This window comes from Stomoxys calcitrans, chromosome 1, assembly GCF_963082655.1.
Source record: "Stomoxys calcitrans chromosome 1, idStoCalc2.1, whole genome shotgun sequence".
In the NCBI taxonomy this organism is placed as follows: domain Eukaryota; kingdom Metazoa; phylum Arthropoda; class Insecta; order Diptera; family Muscidae; genus Stomoxys; species Stomoxys calcitrans.
The window spans coordinates 36148141-36167145 of NC_081552.1; the positions used below are offsets into that span (position 1 = coordinate 36148141).

Consider the following 19005-nt stretch of genomic DNA (forward strand, 5'->3'; position numbering starts at 1 on the left):
AATAAATATTAAAAATATCTACCGCAACATATTTTTAATATTTATTCTTTATAATGTATAAATTGGCGCCCAACTGAGAGTCAAGGTTTACTAATACTCTGTACAACAAAAATTAAGTATAAGAAAAATCAATAATTATATAATTTCAAGCCCAACTTTTGGGTTGCCCAAAAAGTAATTGCGGATTTTTCATATAGTCGGCGTTGACAAATTTTTTCACAGCTTGTGACTCTGTAATTGCATTCTTTCTTCTGTCAGTTATCAGCTGTTACTTTTAGCTTGCTTTAGAAAAAAAAAGTGTAAAATATGTATATTTGATTAAAGTTCATTCTAAGTTTTATTAAAAATGCATTTACTTTCTTTTAAAAAATCCGCAATTACTTTTTGGGCAACCCAACTATGAAGCACAGTCACAAAGTTTAAAAATCTATACTGCGATAATTTGGCACGCAACTTGGTGGCAGTTTTGTACTAATCATATATTTTGTCAACATATTATTCTCGGAAAAATTCTGAGTCGATCTAGCCAGGTCCGTCCGTCTGTCCGTCCGTCCGTCCGTCTGTCTGTCGAAAGCACGCTAACTTCCGAAGGAGTAAAGCTAGCCGCTTGAAATTTTGCACAAATACTTCTTATTAGTGTAGGTCGGTTGGTATTGTAAATGGGCCATATCGGTCCATGTTTTGATATAGCTGCCATATAAACCGATCTTGGGTCTTGACTTCTTGAGCCTCTAGAGTGCGCAATTCTTATCCGATTGGGATGAAATTTTGCACGACGTGTTTTGTTATGATATCCAACAACTGTGCCAAGTATGTTTCAAATCGGGTTATAACCTGATATAGCTGCCATATAAACCGATCTTGGGTCTTGACTTCTTGAGCCTCTAGAGTGCACAATTCTTATCCGATTGGAATGAAATTTTGCACGACGTGTTTCGTTATTATATCCAACAATTGTACCAAGTATGGTTCAAATCGGTCCATGTTTTGATATAACTGCCATATAAACCGATCTTGGGTCTTGACTTCTTGAGCCTCTAGAGTGCTCAATTCTTATCCGATTGGAATGAAATTTTGCACGACGTGTTTTGTTATGATATCCAACAACTGTGCCAAGTATGGTTCACATCGGTTCATAACCTGATATAGCTGCCATATAAACCGATCTTGGGTCTTGACTTCTTGAGCCTCTAGAGTGCGCAATTCTTATCCGATTGGAATGAAATTTTGCTCTACGTGTTTTGTTATGATATCCAATAACTGTGCCAAGTGTGGTTCAAATCAGTCTATAACCTGATATAGCTGCCATATAAACCGATATTGGGTCTTGACTTCTTGAGCCTCTAGAGGGCGCAATTCTTGTCCGATTTGAATGAAATTTTGCACGACGTGTTTTGTTATGATATCCAACAACTGTGCCAAGTATGGTTCACATCGGTTCATAACCTGATATAGCTGCAATATAAACCGATCTTGGGTCTTGACTTCTTGAGCCTCTAGAGTGCGCAATTCTTATCCGATTGGAATGAAATTTTGCTCTACGTGTTTTGTTATGATATCCAATAACTGTGCCAAGTGTGGTTCAAATCAGTCTATAACCTGATATAGCTGCCATATAAACCGATATTGGCTAGAGTGCGCAGTTTTTCTTTCTTTCTTTTCTTATGTCATTTTTTGCCTAAGAAGAGATCCCGGGAAAAGAACTGACAAATGCGCTCCATGGTGGAGGGTATATAAGATTCGGGCCGGCCGAACTTAGCACGCTTTTACTTGTTTTTTTTTAATTTCGCTTCATAGACATATTTGTCAATATTTTCTTTTTTTTACATTCTATTCTCATAAAATTTCTTGTTTTGCTCTCGTTTAATACACAGTCACTGTATAATTAAACTTGCCATACTGCGTTGCGTCAAAAGCAGAAGCAACAACAGAAACACACACCCAACAGTGTTGTTCAAGAATATGACTTCCAGCACAATTTGCAAGAGCACTACTCTGATGCATGAGTACATCAGCTTGAAAACAACCAACCAGCAAACAAGTTTGTTGCGCAAAGCAAACTAAAACTAAAACTAAACCGACCACCATCTGTTCCAAAACACATGCCTCCTCGACTACATCATCTTAGTACATGCCCCAAAACTTACTCGAATAACATTCTCATATCTGTAGACCGAGAAAACCCAAGCTACATGGATAACGACAACAACAAGAACAGCCACTCAACAGTCATGGAATAGACAGACAGACATACTTGGGGACCTAATAAAGTTGGTAACCTCAAGAATATTTACACAGACACTCCACAAGGAAGCCTTTAGCAGTGTATAACACATTTCATCCAATGAAGGAATATGAAGTACTACCATGGATGGCTCTTCTTGCTCTTGAGTTTGTTGAGTGAATGTCAACATGTTCTAGCAAATGCAAGGTCTGCCGCCAAAGAATTGCTGGTGATTGTAGCATAAACAACCAATACAACCACCAAGTGGAAAAGGAAACATTGAAGACTAGACCTATTACCTGCTTGATGCAATTCGATAACGGCAAAGACAAGGCACGTCAAAAGCTGAAAAGGTATAAAGTACCATAGAATGAACATGAGACACACACACACTCACAACGTAGTTTCACACTTCAGTTGTTAAAAAAAGTGCACGCATGTGCCCCAACATTTATGAAAAGTTAAGTTGAGAAAAGTTGTAGGGGCAAGGCTTGGTCGTTGAATTTGCCCCAGAAATGTAAGGAAAAGCAAGAAGGCCTTTTAGTTAAGGCAAAAGAAAGAAATTTTGTAATTCAAGCTGAGTCGAAATTTGCACTCTAGTTGTGCACCCATTTATTCAAAATATTAAAAAAGAGTTTAAGAAAGAAATTTTGTAATGCAAGCTGAGTCGAAATTTCCACTCTAGTTGTGCGCCCATTTATTCTAAATATTAAAAAAAGAGTTAAATATGTGTGTTTAGAGTGTTTTGCAGAAAAATATTTTTAGATTTTAAGAAAGATATTGGTTGCCCAAAAAGTAATTGCGGATTTTTTAAAAGAAAGTAAATGCATTTTTAATAAAACTTAGAATGAACTTTAATCAAACATACTTTTTTCACACTTTTTTTCTAAAGCAAGCTGAAAGTAACAGCTGATAACTGACAGAAGAAAGAATGCAATTACAGAGTCACAAGCTGTGAAAAAATTTGTCAACGCCGACTATATGAAAAATCCGCAATTACTTTTTGGGCAATCCAATAAATTGTCAGACTTTGTAAAAAAAAACTTTATTATGCTACAAATTGGGGAGCAAAATTATTAAATCAGTGATGTTTAGCTTAAAATACATTTGAACTACGCACCACATTTGGGCGTTAGAAGGTGGAATTTATGACTTTCTTTAAAAAACGAGAGTTTTGCCCCTTGTTGGGCGCCAGTTAAGTAATAGCCCTTAAATTGTGAAACTTAGAAAGAAATTTATTTTGCTTGCCAGTTTGCGCTAACATATGATTTTTCTTAAAGAAAGCTTTGCCTCTAGTTAGCCATTATTTTGTAAAAATATTAAGAATTAAAAATAAAAAAAAAAAATTGTAGGACTTGAAAGGGTTCAAATTATATTAAAAAAAAAAAAACTTTATTTGAGTATATACAGTAACCACAACACCAAAATATCTAATCTCAACTGATCGAAAGGAAGATATTTTGTTTGACTTATTGAAAAACGAGAGATCGGTTTATATGGCAGCTATATGCAAATATTGATCGATCTAGACCAACTTGCAGAAATATGTGGAGAGGCTTAACTTAACTCTTTGTCCCAAATTTCGGCAACATCGGACAATAAATGCGCTTTTTATGGCCCCAAAACGTAAAACCGAGAGATCGGTCTATATGGCAGCTATATCCAAATCTGGACCGATCTGAGCCAAATTGACGGAGGATGTTAAAGGGCCTAATACAACTCACTGTCCCAAATTTTCTCAAAATCGGATAATAAATGTGGCTTTTATAGGCCTAAGGCCCCAAATTGGAGAATCGGTCTATATGGCAGCTATATCCAAATCTGAACCGATCTGAGCCATATTGACGGACGATGTCGAAGGGCCTAACACAACTCACTGTCCCGAATTTCAACAAAATCGGATAATAAATGTGGCTTTTATGGGCCTAAGACGCTAAATTGGAGGATCGGTCTATATGGCAGCTATATCCAAATCTAAACCGATCTGAGCCGTATTGACGGAGGATGTCGAAGGGCCTAACACAACTCACTGTCGAAAATTTCCGCAAAATCGGATAATAAATGTGGCTTTTATGGGTCTATGACCCTAAATCAGAGGATCGGTCTATATGGCAGCTATATCAAAATCTAAACCGATCTGAGCCGTATTGACGGAGGACTTCGATGGGCCTAAGACAACTCACTGTCCCAAATTTCAGCAAATTCGGGTAATAAATGAAGCTTTTATGGGCCTATGACCCTAAATCGGAGGATCGGTCTATATGGCAGCTATATCCAAATCTAAACCGATCTGGGCCAAATTGACGGAGGATGTCGAAGGGCCTAACACAACTCACTGTCCCGAATTTCAGCAAAATCCGATAATAAATGTGGCTTTTATGGGCCTAAGACCCTAAATAGGAGGATCGGTCTATATGGCAGCTATATCCAAATCTGGACTGATCTAGGCCAAATTGACGGAGGATTTCAAAGGGCCTAACACAACTCACTGTCCCAAATTTCAGCAAAATCGGATAATAAATGTGGCCTTTATTGGCCTAAGACCCTAAATCGGCGGATCGGTCTATATGGGGGCTATATCAAGATATAGTCCGATATAGCCCATCTTCGAACTTAACCTGCTTATGGATAAAAAAAAGAACCTGTGCATTTCAGCTCAATATCTCTATTTTTGAAGACTGTAGCGAGATTTCAACAGACAGACGGACGGACATGTCTAGATCGTCTTAGATTTTTACGCTGATCAAAAATATATATACTTTATAGGGTCGGAAATGGATATTTCGATGTGTTGCAAACGGAATGACAAAATGAATATACCCCCATCCGTCGGTGGTGGGTATAAAAAGTTCAGTAAAGTTGGATGGGGCAAGACATGGTCGCAAAACTTGCACCTGGAATGTTAGTAAAGACAAAAAAAAAAACAAATTTTGAAATGGAAAATGAGATGAAATTCGCACCCTAGTTGGGCGCCCATTTCTTCAAAATATAAGAAAAAACTACTAGGTATATGTTTTAACTATTCTCCAGAAAAATATTTTTTACCAATTGTTGCTCCTACTGCTACAAAATGTTACCATGAAAGATTTTAAGGAAGATTAATTATCAGATATAGTACAAAAAAAAACTTTATTATGCTCTCAGTTGGGCGCCAACTTATCTAATTAGTGATATTTAGCTCAAAATGCACTTAAAACAGGCATTATATTTGGGCGCCAGAAGATGAAATTGATGAATTTCTTTAAAAAGAGGGATTTGTCCTTAGTTGAGCGCCAATCAATAAATAGCACTTAAATTGTGAGATCTAGATACAAATTTGTTTGGCTTGCCAGTTGGGCGCCAATTTATGGAGTTACTGATCATTCTTAGCGAAAGCTTTGCCCCTAACTGGCCACCATTTCGTACAAATATTTGAAGTTCGCAACGTGTGTGTTTAAACTATTTTGCTTTTCCTTCAACTACTTAAATAAACATAATTATGCCCCTGATTGGGCGCCAATTCATGAAATAAAAGGATTTAAAGATTTTGAGCTAAAAATAAACATAAATTACACATCCACAGTTGGACGCCGAAGGAAAGTACTATTGAGTTTCTATAAAACAAAAAATGTTGCAGCCAGTTCATAAAAATAATCAATTAAAACTATTTTTCCTATTGATAATATTGAGCTCTCAGTACTCAAGAGATGGAAAGTAAGATCATTTAACTAACTTATTGAACAAAAATTTATTTTGTTTCCTAGCTGGGCGACATCTTACAGAATAAGTGATTTTGGCTTAAAAGTAACATACCATGCCCACCAGCTATAAAAACGTTGCCCCTAGTTGGGCGCCAATTCATTCCAAATATCAAACGTAAGTTGTCGTGTCACGCGTGTGTCACATGATTCGTGAGTGAGATCCAAATCAAGTCCAGTTGTCGTGGGTGAGCGTGATAGAATTGAAATTCTTCGTGAGTGAGTGAAATCATGCTCACGAGACACTCACGACTAAAATTTCAAAGAATAACGAAAAACTAAATTTTTTGCATGCTCTCAAATCATACGGTATTTTAACGTACGAATGAATAAAAATGAAACATCAAACAACTGGTTATGTAGGGCTGAAATATTTTATATATTAGTCAAATGCTGAATGATTTGAGGCGCATAAAAAAAATATTATTCGCTTCACGGAAAAAAATGTGTTCAACCGTGACTCGCGAGTTTTGCGTGAGTGTCTCGTGCGTCGTGATTGTCTTGTTAGTCGTGAGTCATGAATGACTGGTGAGTCGTGATTGTCTTGTTAATCGTGAGTGTCTCGTGAGAATGAGTGACATTTTCGTCTCGTGAGCATGCGTCGACTTAAAACAATCGTGCGTGAGTAAAATTTTTTTCTCACGAGCGCGCATGGGCCTGAGTGGGAAATCACCCACGTGCACATCTCTACTTTTAACCATTTCTATACGAAAGTATAACTTTTTTACACAATCCGTCTCATATAGTAAAAGTGAACTTTGTTGATACGTTGGGCGCCAATTTTGTTAGATTTTGTGAACACAAATGTATTTGTCCCTATTAGGACGCCAATTCATAAAATTACTTACTAGACACTGGGCTAGGTTAGGTAAGGTTGAAAAGAGATTTCAGATATTAATCCGCCTCATGCCACTATGGACATTCCCCCAAGCTAGCAATCGGCTTGTTGTGCGCTCTTCATACCAAAAAAGTAACCTCGAAAAAGAAAATCTAAGTTAGGAATTGCTTGCTACTTACAAAATCCTTAATTGTTCGTAGTGCTAAGTAGCCACCAAGAATAGAAAATAATTCAAAATGTCAGGCTAAAGGACGCACGCAAAAGCCCATTTGCCCTCCTATTGGGCGCCAGTTAATTAACAAATTTCCCATATTTGCAATACGATTTAACCTTATTAAACATTTGCACTCGGTTTACTTTCAGAAATTGTGATTTTAACTTCAAACAATTAAATACATTTCATTGTTTTGATTTGACCCACCGTTGGGCGCAACCCAATGAATAAACAGACTTTCCAAAAACATATTTAATTTCCAAAAAAATTTTAAGAAAATGAGTGGATCACCAGTGTGGAGCCCATACAAGTTAATATATTTTCACTTACCCCACAGTTGGGCGCCAGCAAAGGAAATAACACATTTTTTCAATTTCAAATGTGTGCTTTAAAACCTACTCTAATTGGATTGGCATGTCAAGCACCATGATCAACACATTGCACATTGACCAAGCCCGCTGCAGATTGATGGAGAATCAGAAATTGCGATACGGGTAGCTAGTAAAATGCTTGTTAGCAACATCACACAGTTGTCTGAGTTGTACACCGCAGTTGGGCGCCACTTCGTAAAACGATCATTGAAACCAATAAATAATAATGGTTGCAAATATTCTAAAATTGTTCGGCGAAAAGGTCAATCCCATCTTAAATTTATAATTACAACTATTTGTGTTCTGCAGTTGGGCGCCATACTCGTAAAACTAGCTAAACTTAAGTGTTAATAATTGCAATTATTGAGGAAATATTAAACCTGTAAATGTTTTATCTTACGTACTATAATTGACTAGAATAGCCGAACGTAGAATAGCGTTCCAAGCGCCTTGATCTTCTGCGCTCATGCCAAAATCTCTGACACCAAGTTTCAAGGTGTCTCCCACCACTTGATCTTTCCATCGGGCTTTTGGTCGTCCCGGTTGGAGTGTACCACCGTATTTACCTTCAAAAGTCTTCTTTGCTGCAGCTACTTCATCCATTCTGACAACATGACCCAGGCAACGCAACCGTTGAATTTTGACACCTGTAACTATGCTATCGTCGTCATACAGTTTATGGTTCATGCGTCGCCTATATTCTACATTAACGCAAATTGGTCCATTGCTCCAGGTCCAGTAGCTCTGCCGGTCCAGTAGCTCCAGGGATGATTTTGAAGCTCCCGTCCATACATGTGAGTGGTACTCCATTTTCGTCCTTATAAAAGTGGTATAGATGTTAGAAAAGAACGGAAGGATTGAAGTAATGCCTATACCGTTTAAGGAAGCCTATGCGCAGAGGTTAGCATGTCCGCTTGTGACGCTGAACGCCTTGGTTCGAATCCTGGCGAGAAGAAATGTTCAGCGGTGGTTTTCCCCTCCTAATGCTGGCAACATTTGTGAAAAATTTATAAAAACTTCTCTACATTGCGGCACGCCGTTCGGACTCGGCTATTAAAAGGAGGCCCCTTATCATTGAACTTGAAACTTAAATCGGACTGCACTCATTGATATGTGAGAAGAAGATATTTGCAATTTGCAAGCACTTGAATGCTTCTTTCGACACTTCAAAAACATGTTTAGTCCAACGGACATCACTTTGTATTTTCATGCCCAGAAGATCACAAGCTTCTGCTTGTTCAACATCTATACCGTTGATAGACAAAGATGATCATAATAGGTCAGCGAATCGCTTGTGTGGCAACAAGCAGCACTGAGTCTCGATTCATTCGACCCCACTCAGAAATGGCCAGCCAATCCTGGCAGAGTGTATCGTCCAAAATACGCCTCTTGTCCTCAATCTGTCGAAGACTCGGCCTATGATCGAATAAATACGAATCACAGAGATTAATATCATCCGCAAATGAGTAGATCGGATTCGATGTCTGACTCAACAGATCGTTGATGAAAATTAGAAAAAGAAAAGGAAAAAGGACAGAGCACTGGGGTACATCTATTTATATTGAGAGTCATAACAATTTATGTTGAGAACCCATCTATAACGACTCGTATAGTGCGATCTCTGAAAAAGCTCGAAATAAATCGAACATAGCCATTACCGACACCAAATGCGACAAGCTTTGATAGTAGTGCAATGGTCCAGACCCTATCAAATGCCTTGGAGATATCCAGAGCCACAACCTTACTCTCACGAAACTGGTGGATTAAGCGACTCCAACCTTCCGACAGAAATGCCATGAGGTTACCCGTAGAGCGCTCTCTGCGGAAGCCATACTGTTGGTCGCTAAGAAGGCCTTTAGAATTTAAATACCGCACAAGATGGTGATTAACATTCCGTCATGTCTCCTTTTTTGTATACGGGACATAGTATGCTGAGTGCTCACTGCTACTTGGAAATTTTTTTATCTATACTATAAAAAATACTCAAGAAGTAAAGTAGAGAGATCGATTTATATGGGAGCAGAATCAGGCTATAGACCGATTCAAACCACAATAAGGACGTATGTTGATGGTCATTAGAGGATCCGTCGTACAAAATTTCAGGCAAATCGGATAATAATTGCGACCTCTAGAAGCTCAAGAAGTCAAGACCCCAGATCGGTTTATATGACAGCTATATCAGGTTATAGATCGATTTGAACCTAACTTAGCACAGTTGTTGAAAGTAAGAAAAAAATACGTCATGCAAAATTTCAGCCAAATCGGCTAGGAATTGCGCCCTCTAGAGGCTCAAGAAGTCAAGACCCCAGATCGGTTTATATGACAGCTATATCAGGTTATGGACCGATTTGAACCTAACTTAGCACAGTTGTTGAAAGTAAAAATAAAATACGTCAAGCAAAATTTCAGCCAAATCGGCTAGGAATTGCGCCCTCTAGAAGCTCAAGAAGTCAAGACCCAAGATCGGTTTATATGACAGCTATATCAGGTTATGGACCGATTTGAACCTAACTTAGCACAGTTGTTGAAAGTAAGAATAAAATACGTCATGCAAAATTTCAACCAAATCGGCTAGGAATTGCGCCCTCTAGAAGCTCAAGAAGTCAAGTCCCCAGATCTGTTTATATGACAGCTATATCAGGTTATGAACCGATTTGAACCTAACTTAGCACAGTTGTTGAAAGTAAGAATAAAATACGTCATGCAAAATTTCAGCCAAATCGGCTAGGAAATGCGCCCTCTAGAGGCTCAAGAAGTCAAGTCCCCAGATCGGTTTATATGGCAGCTACATCAGGCTATGGACCGATTTGAACCTAACTTAGCACAGTTGTTGAAAGTAAGAATAAAATACGTCATGCAAAATTTCAGCCAAATCGGCTAGGAATTGCGCACTCTAGAGGCTGAAGAAGTCAAGACCCAAGATCTGTTTAAATGACAGCTATATCAGGTTATGAACCGATTTCAACCATACTTGGCACAGTTGTTGAAAGTAAGAATAAAATACGTCATGCAAAATTTCAGCCAAATCAGCTAGGAATTGCGCCCTCTAGAAGCTCAAGAAGTCAAGACCCCAGATCGGTTTATATGACAGCTATATCAGGTTATAAACCGATTTCAACCATACTCGGCACAGTTGTTGGATACCATAACAAAACAAGTCGTGCGAAATTTTATTCCAATCGGCTAGGAATTGCGCCCTCTAGAAGCTCAAGAAGTCAAGTCCCCAGATCTGTTTATATGACAGCTATATCAGGTTATAAACCGATTGCAACCATACTGGGCACAGTTGTTGGATATCATAACAAAACAAGTCGTGCAAAATTTCATTCCAATCGGCTAGGAATTGCGCACTCTAGAGGCTCAAGAAGTCAAGACCCAAGATCGGTTTATATGCCAGCTATATCAAAACATGGACCGATATGGCCCATTTACAATACCAACCAACCTATACTAATAAGAAGTATTTGTGCAAAATTTCAAGCGGCTAGCTTTACTCCTTCGGAAGTTATCGTGCTTTCGACAGACAGACGGACGGAAGGACAGACGGACGGACATGGCTAGATCGACATAAAATGTCGCGACGATCAAGAATATATATACTTTACGGGGTCTCGGACGAATATTTCGAGTAGTTACAAACAGAATAAGGAAATTATTGGTTTGCCCAAAAAGTAATTGCGGATTTTTCATATAGTCGGCGTTGAAAATTTTTTTCAACGGCTTGTGACTCTGTAATTGCATTCTTTCTTCTGTCAGTTATCAGCTGTTACTTTTAGCTTGCTTTAGAAACAAAGTATATTTAATTAAAGTTCATTCTAAGTTTTATTAAAAATGCATTTACTTTCTTTTAAAAAATCCGCAATTACTTTTTGGGCAACCCTATAGTATACCCCCCATCCTATGGTGGAGGGTATAAAAATTTTACATGCAAAAACTAAGTTTTTTTTTTTTCAATATCAGATAACTTTTTATCAAATAACTTTCCCAATTAGGGCCCTTTCCTTCTTACGCCCTCAAATCTATTTATTGACTCCAGCATAACATTTTAAGATAGGCGTTAGAGCTGCCACTTAACACCATGTTGTACGCTAACATAGAGAAAAGTTCTGAACAATCATTACATGCACGAAAAGAGCTTCAACTCAGGAAGTTTGTGGTAGACATTATTATAGCCAAGTTGCTTGTGGAAGAAAGGCTTGCAGCATTGCTATACTGCATTAAGTTGGGCATGCATTGTTGGCTAAACCTTCCGGGGAACCACCCCTGTGTGTCTCCGAAGTCCCATTACTATGCTCTGCTCTGGCGAAACCACCAGACCACACTATGCTGCAATACACGACAACAAAGTCAGTGTACGAGACAACAACATTTTTATATGGTTTGTTATTATTACCTTTTTAAGTAGAATGTGAGAGCAAAAACCAAACAAAAACAACAGGCACATCAGACACAACATCTAAGGCGAATATATGGCATGGCGAAAAAACGCCAGGAAAAACTGGTTTTAATCAGAAACAAAAGAACAATAAAATAGAATTAAATGAGACTCAAACCAATCTAAATATGAACTCATGCTAGCAGCATGTCATCATACCCACAAGCATACATTTAGACATTCTTGTACATCTTTCTCGAACCCATTGAAGTTCTAGTGCGAAGATTAGGCGGGAGGCGGGCTTGCTGCGGTATTCAACTATAAATAGACAACAGACAAGTAGTGACGATGATGATCATTATGACGAAGTTTGTGGTCATGATGATGTTAATGAATACGAGTGTTTTAATAACACTGTCTGTTCTTAAATGTGGCAGTAGTTTTTAAGGAACATTAAACCAGAAATTTTATATATTTAATTAATTGAAATGTTAACGAAGTTTTCAATAAACATCAAATGTCTATAATAAGCCTTACAACATAAAAATTAGTTTTGCTCCCATTTGGGAGCCATTTTATTCAAAATTTAAGCTAGCCACCAGTTGGGCGCCATTGCATTAGAAACAAGTAAAAGCGTGCTAGGTTCGGCCGGGCCGAATCTTGGCAACCCACCACCATGGGTTCGGCTAAAAATGAATACAAAATAAATTTTGTTGAAGGACATACCAAACTTCTGTCAAACCAGTAAAAATTAAACCTTCTGGAACCGAACAACGATGATCGAGAGACCGGTTTACATGGGTTATAGACTGATTTGAACCGTATTTGGCACATTTATTGGAAGTCTTAACCAAACACCGCATGTAAAATTTCAACCAAATTGGACAAAACTAGCGGCTTGTAAGGGCTCAAGAAGTCAAATTGGGATATCGGTTTATATGAGAGTTATAGCAGTTATAGCAGATCGATCTGCTATAACTGTCGATTTGTCAAAAAAAATTATCCAAAAATACAATCGAAAACATGTCCGTGAAGATAAATTTGAATATAACTTAGCCAAGACACAAACCAGACATTTTAACAGATCTATGTTAAGTGATAAACAGAGCACTGTTAACTAATTTTCTTTTGTATTTTAAATAAAAAATAACCATTTTTAGCATTTTCTCACCAAATATTTCCTAAAATCACTTGCCAAAGAATTTATCTACAACTATAAAATGCTTAATAATAGCTAAACCCTCAAACCTCTATGGCAACAATATTTTTTGAAGACCTATATGACCCATTTTTAAAACGGCAATGCAGTGCACTCGTCATAGATAGGTGATACAAACTAATACCAGAATTAGCCCCTACCAAGAGCTATTAGAATAAGAAGCCCCCATATTCAAATTGTATTTCAGATGGGAGATATTTCGCCCCAAAAGTTATATTTGAAGTTAACATAAGGGCCCACTGTGCTGGACTGGTCATAGATAGGTGATACAAACTAATACCAGAATTAGCCCCTTCCAAGAGCTATTAGAATCAGAAGTCCACGCCCCAAAAATTATATTTGAAGTTAACATAATGGCCCACTGTGCTGGACTGGTCATAGATAGGTGATACAAACTAATACCAGAATTAGCCCCTACCAAGAGCTTTTAGAATCAGAAGTCCACGCCCCAAAAATTATATTTGAAGTTAACATAATGGCCCACTGTGCTGGACTGGTCATAGATAGGTGATACAAACTAATACCCGAATTAGCCCCTACCAAGAGCTTTTAGAATCAGAAGTCCACATAATTGTATTTGCAAATTGCATTTTGTTCGATAACCTTTTGCCATCTTCCTGGCAAATTTAGTATTCCACGCTCATAGAACTTCTGGCCTTTATCTGCAAAAAACTGAACCAAGTGCAATTTTATAGCCTCATCATTGCCGAAAGTTTTACCATTTAAGGAGTTCTGCAAAGATCGAAATAAATGGTAGTCTGATGGTGCAAGGTCCCAGTTCCCAGCCAAGCTCACTTAGTTTTTGGCGAGTGACCAAAGATGTGTGCGGTCTAGCGTTGTCCTGGTGGAATATGACACCTTTACGATTGACCAATTCTGGTCGCTTCTCCTTGATGGCTGTATTCAATTTGTCCAATTGTTGACAGTAAACATCCGAATTAATCGTTTGGTTCCTTGGAAGCAGCTCAAAATATAACACACCACCTTCCAATCCCACCAAACAGACAGCATAACCTTCTTTTGGTGGATATCAGCCTTTGAAGTGGTTTGAGCTGGTTCACCATGCTTGGACCATGATCGTTTTCGACTAACGTTGTTGTAAACAATCCATTTTTCATCTCCAGTTATGATTCGTTTTAAAAACGCATCGAATTCACAAGCGTTGATTTGGTTTGTTAAATGAATTTCTTTCAATACATGTGGTACCCGTATTAAAATTGACGCCAAACAAACAAATGTAAACAAAATTTCGCGCACTTTTGTTTTTAAAGCAAGCTAAAAGTAACAGCTGATAACTGACAGAAGAAAGAATGCAATTACAGAGTCACAAGCCGTTGAAAAAATTTGTCAACGCCGACTATATTACTACTATATTACCGACAATTACTTTTTGGGGCAACCCAATATTTCGTCTATTCGAAGTTGCTCTCTCCCGTTTACACAACTCTATTGTAAGTGGCAACCCAGTTTTGTTCCACTCTTGTTGAAAAATAAAGCAAACCAACAATAAATGATCCGCAAATGATAACGTGCATATGTCAAAAAAAGTAATAAATGATTTTTTGTTTTTTTCTTTCACCACCACCAACCGTATCAAATAGACCTTGATGGCTCACAATCTTATCAAACGAACAATAGCAACCATAGTAATAAAAAAAAAACAACAAAAACCACGAACCACATAAAATATTGTGTGAGAGAAAGAGTTACACAAAACGCCAGAAAGAGGACGCGAAAGAAGTGAAAAATGAAGTGCTCTTTGGAAAATGGGGCAAAATTTTCAAAATATAATAAATCCTACTACAAAACAAAAAATTAAAGAATCGATCTGAAGGCTGAAAAATAAATGTTATAAATCATAAATTCAATTTTTAGCACAAAATATTCAAAGCTAACAGACCGCTTAATCGGCTGGACTGACATTTCGTACATCAGATAGCAGAAACAAAAGGGAAATAATGGTAAATCTCAAGCTTATGCTAGAAAAAACCCGTATTGAATATTTTTGTAACACCTGATAACGCCTAACATCTGTGTGTCTAACTTCAAACATCTGCATTCTAACATATTGCTCTTTGCTCTAATTAATATGATATTATTGTACTTTAAGACTATTGTGATTGGCCTTCAAACATGCAAATCTGGTAACTGCTCTCGATACCCCCACTCCCACTTCCACTCTCTCTCACCCTCTCTCTCTCATTTTAATTCCCTCTCTCATGTGCTACAATACTAAATTGTCACGAAAAAATTAATAAGAGAGCATTGAACTCTGAAAAAATGTCAATCCACATGTTAAAAGAGACTTGAAAAAAAATTAATTCTGCAAAAACAAAGATTTTATTTAAACCCTAAACATAATTAATTGACTTACCTTTGTGCTGACTGTTGATAAAAGCTATGATGATTCGTAGACTTTTTTCTTCTTATTTTCGTTGTTTTTTTTTTTTTTTGTTATTTGTAAACACACAACAACACTACTGCTAAGCCCGCTTTAGCAGTGTGATCAAAGTAAATGTGGCTTCAATATTTCGTTTCGTTTCGTTTTGCTTTATTTCTTTTTATTATTTTTTTGTAGGTACCTATGTATGCGAGTATTTTTTCTTCTGTTTCGTTTAATTTAAAGAGAAACAACAACAAAAATATTAAAACCATTATAATTAGCTTTTTGTAAGTTTTCTTTGCCATATCATGAGTTGATTTTGTGTCTATCGTAGAGGCTAACAGTGCTAATGCCGGACAAAGTGAACATGTAGAGGTGGGGGTGGGGTAGTAAATGAAGTTGCCGTTGACTATTGTCGATGTAAGTAATGCAAAGGTAGAGAGGCGTTTTTGTGGGTATGCAATCCCTGTCTACTGCAGCAACAGTTTAGACAAACCAAATCAAGCAAACCAATTGCAAGCAACAACAATGAGACACAGTGAATTGAAGTTAAAAAGAACAAGCAAAAGCTTTGTGTCACTGAACGCCTGGGTTCGAAACCGAGCAAGAACATAAATATATATTTTGTGGTGGTCCCCTCAATAACGGGACGACAATTTTTAAATACATAACCATGTAAAACTTTTGAACAAAAAAGTGCTTCCCAAGGGGACGTCATTCGAACTCGGCTAGAAAAAGAAGGCTGCATATCGAGAAGCTAATACTTGAATCGGACTTAACTGATTGAGGTGTGAGATATGTCCCTGCTATTCTTGGGTTGGCCACCGTAGCGCAGAAATTGGCATGTCCGCCTATGACGAAGAATGAATTGTCATAGTTTGCGGGCTACATTGATGTTTGATGCTAAATTAAGACAGTAGGTTCGTACTTGACTTTCAAATGCCTTTTTATTAAATCAGTATCCCGATGGGTCGATATGATCGATCGGCTGTTTTTGGGGTAAGGAGGCCCCCCTAGATACATACATATATGACCAAAATATAAATATAAGATTTGCAGTCCACTCTCTCATACTTTTCATTCATTTGGTGGTTTGAAGGTTGTACGCCACACTCCCGGCACTTGAGCACAAATTTGAATGGCGAACTCCATTGTTATGATATGTCATATAAAATATTTGAGGTTGTTGGTGTTGTTGTTGTAGCAGTGTGTTATACACTGAGGCGGCAGCCCTTGCCGATGAAGAACTCCATCGGGTCAATCCGGTAGGTACAACCGGCTGCCATGGGATTGAAATATTTGTGGTGTTACTGGGAGGTTAAGCACCTAGATACTTGGACCCACATTTTAATGTCATCTTCGTAATCTACTCCCAAATAGCTTTCATTTGATAACATGCCCATTTGGACGTGGTTTTTGGGGTTGGGGTGACCCCCTATTACTAGAAGCTCATATTTTGCGCCTTATTCGCTATCTACTACCCAATATAGTAGTGCCGAATTTTGGGATTAAAAGAACAATATTGAATACCATATTTGTATTCTACTATCCAATAACTTTCATTTGATACCCATATTGTCTCAATCAAAAAAATGATATAGCCTATAAGACAATCTGTGAAATTCAATCGGACCAACCTAGTCAATCTTTGAAAATTTCAAAACAAACACAAATTCATTTTTGTCTATACATTGAATGGCATCCCAACCACTGTGCCAATTGGTTAGCTGTTAGCTACTTGCAACAAGAATGAAACACCATGCTCTCACCTAACCACACACATGCACACACAAAACTGTTGCCACAGAAAGCAAAACAAAAAACTTTCGCCTGTTGTTTTCGTTGTTGCTTCTCTGCTGCTTCGCCTTCGTACTCGTGAGCCAAGATAGACAAAAAGAAGTTAACACACCAGACCGCTCTAGACCGCCAGTGTTGTTTGTTGTTGTTGGTGGATTTGTTTTTGGTTATAATTCACGCTTGACTGATTATCGGACGGTGAATTGGAGTTTTTTTTCACTTCGTTTATGGCACTTGAGTAGCAGGCAATTGGACAATAGATCCACAAAATTAACTTTTACACTTTTTCGTATACCTAAATTGAAATTTTTTTTCTATAACACATTTTGGCTTTTTAATTGTATTTAATTTTCAAGAATAATTTATTGTTGCTTGGTGGTTTTGCTAGATTTTTTTTTTATATTAAATCTTCAGCTGCTTTTATACATCTTTCATATTTGTGTTGCTGTTGTTGTGGTTTTTTGCTCTCATTGGCTTATATTTTTGGCTGTGTTTGTTGTTGTTACAACTTATTTTAACATTTTTAACGAATGCTTTGGCGAGTGGCAGAGCAGCGCAGCACGACGCAACGCAACCTACTCAGCTGTAAATAAGAAAAATATGTTGGCCCTATCATATCGATCTTTGGATCGGTTATTCATTGCTGATCTTTGCACAAACTTGTATTTTATTACACTTTTCTTGCTTTTAACTTCTTTGAAGACATTTTACTTTCCTTTTGGCCAACAAAATTATGGCATTCTCTTGACGTCGCAGTAACACACAAATCAAAAAAAAAAAAACAAGAGGCTCCATTTTCAGCCGTTAATTTCATTCTCACATTCACTAACACACAAGTTTGTTATACACTAACAACAAGACCATTGTTTCTTTTTGGTATTTTTATAAACATTTTTTTTTAAATATTATTGCTTTATTCGTAGCACCAACCTTTTTTGACAAACCTTAATAAACAACTTTCAAATGAAAAAAAAAACGTGAATGGAACAACGAACGAACGTGTTTTCCTTAACCGTCCATTGTTGTTGTTAGCAGCGAACGACTTTATCCAATCAACTGATCCAACTAACTGCAAGTGTACAATGTCGAGTGTGAACTTGTTGTAACGGCGTTGTTTTTTAATTTGTATACAGCGGAAAATTTAAACATTCACAATAAGAAATAACCTAGTGATTTAACAGTTGTGTTTTATTTTAGTACTAAAATAAATTAAATAATTAATTTACAAAAATAACAAAATTAATATAAATAATAAAAAAAAATAATTAATTAAAATAAAATAAATAATATGGTACTAAAATAAAACACAGCAAACATCTCTGCTCTTACGACATTCGAAATAGGGTAGGCATTAAGTGAATGCGAGAACATTAGATATTTATGTTCTTACGGCCATATTCAGAGAACTTACTGAAGCCTTAGAGTTGGCATTCTATTCGGCTTTTGACGTGAAGAACTGTCAAACTGCATATAAAAACGTATAAGCAAAAAGCACGTGAAATAAATTAATGCATTTTTTACGCTCATGACTTAATATATATATATATATATATATATATATATATATATATATATATATATATATATATATATATATATATATATATATATATATATATATAACATAAAAAAAAAAATTTTTAATTTGAAAACTGAAGTAAACATTTTTTTGAATCTTAAAATTATTTTTTTTAATATATTTTGTTATTGTGTTTAAAAATAAATAAAAAACAAAATTATTTATTTGAAAAATCATATAAGTCAGTTTTTTCAAAGTGGGTTGGAAAAACATTAGCCGGAAGTCGATTCCACATACGAACGGTTCGAGCGAAATAAGAATTCTCTCT

At 36.9% G+C, this 19005-nt stretch overlaps 1 protein-coding gene across 3 annotated transcripts in view; it reads right to left on the bottom strand.

Annotated features, from left to right (window-relative positions):
* LOC106092414 (protein phosphatase 1 regulatory subunit 16A) overlaps positions 1 to 18210 on the bottom strand; it is a 562806-nt gene extending 544596 nt beyond the window's left edge. For all 3 annotated transcript variants that reach the window (XM_059370798.1, XM_059370795.1, XM_059370796.1), the window contains exons 1-2: positions 18089 to 18210; positions 15353 to 15584 (exon numbers count right to left, since the gene is read on the bottom strand). The gene's annotated coding sequence lies outside the window, so the exon portion shown is untranslated. The remainder of the gene's footprint in view (positions 1 to 15352; positions 15585 to 18088) is intronic.
* Positions 18211 to 19005: the final 795 nt, after the last annotated feature.